Source organism: Penaeus monodon, chromosome 28 (assembly GCF_015228065.2).
Source record: "Penaeus monodon isolate SGIC_2016 chromosome 28, NSTDA_Pmon_1, whole genome shotgun sequence".
In the NCBI taxonomy this organism is placed as follows: Eukaryota; Metazoa; Arthropoda; class Malacostraca; order Decapoda; family Penaeidae; genus Penaeus; species Penaeus monodon.
Window position 1 is genome coordinate 29,310,231 of NC_051413.1, and position 401 is coordinate 29,310,631.

Below are 401 nucleotides of genomic sequence, written 5' to 3' on the forward strand. Positions count from 1 at the left end.
TACTAAATGATTTAGCGATATCATTTTTCTCCCAACCCGTATTACGCAATAGGACAAAAACTGGGAATAAACGACTAATAAATCTGCCACAGATTGAAAATAATCCTGCTTGTGAAGAATATTTATTACTTTGGATACTTTCCGCCTGAAGAGAATACTGTGTGAAAGATTGCTAAATGTTTTTGTTTAAATTCTACAACGCTGGTAACTGATGCAATTTGTTCTGCAGAATATTGCATGATTTTCTCCAGGATGAGTAAAGAACCAGGTCAGTAAATTATTTGGACCTAAAACGCGAAAACAACAAAAACAATAACGAAAAAAAAGGTAAAAAATAGTGAAAAAAATCAGAATCAGTAAATCAGTGAAAAATGAAACAAACAGATGTGGTATGAAACCAG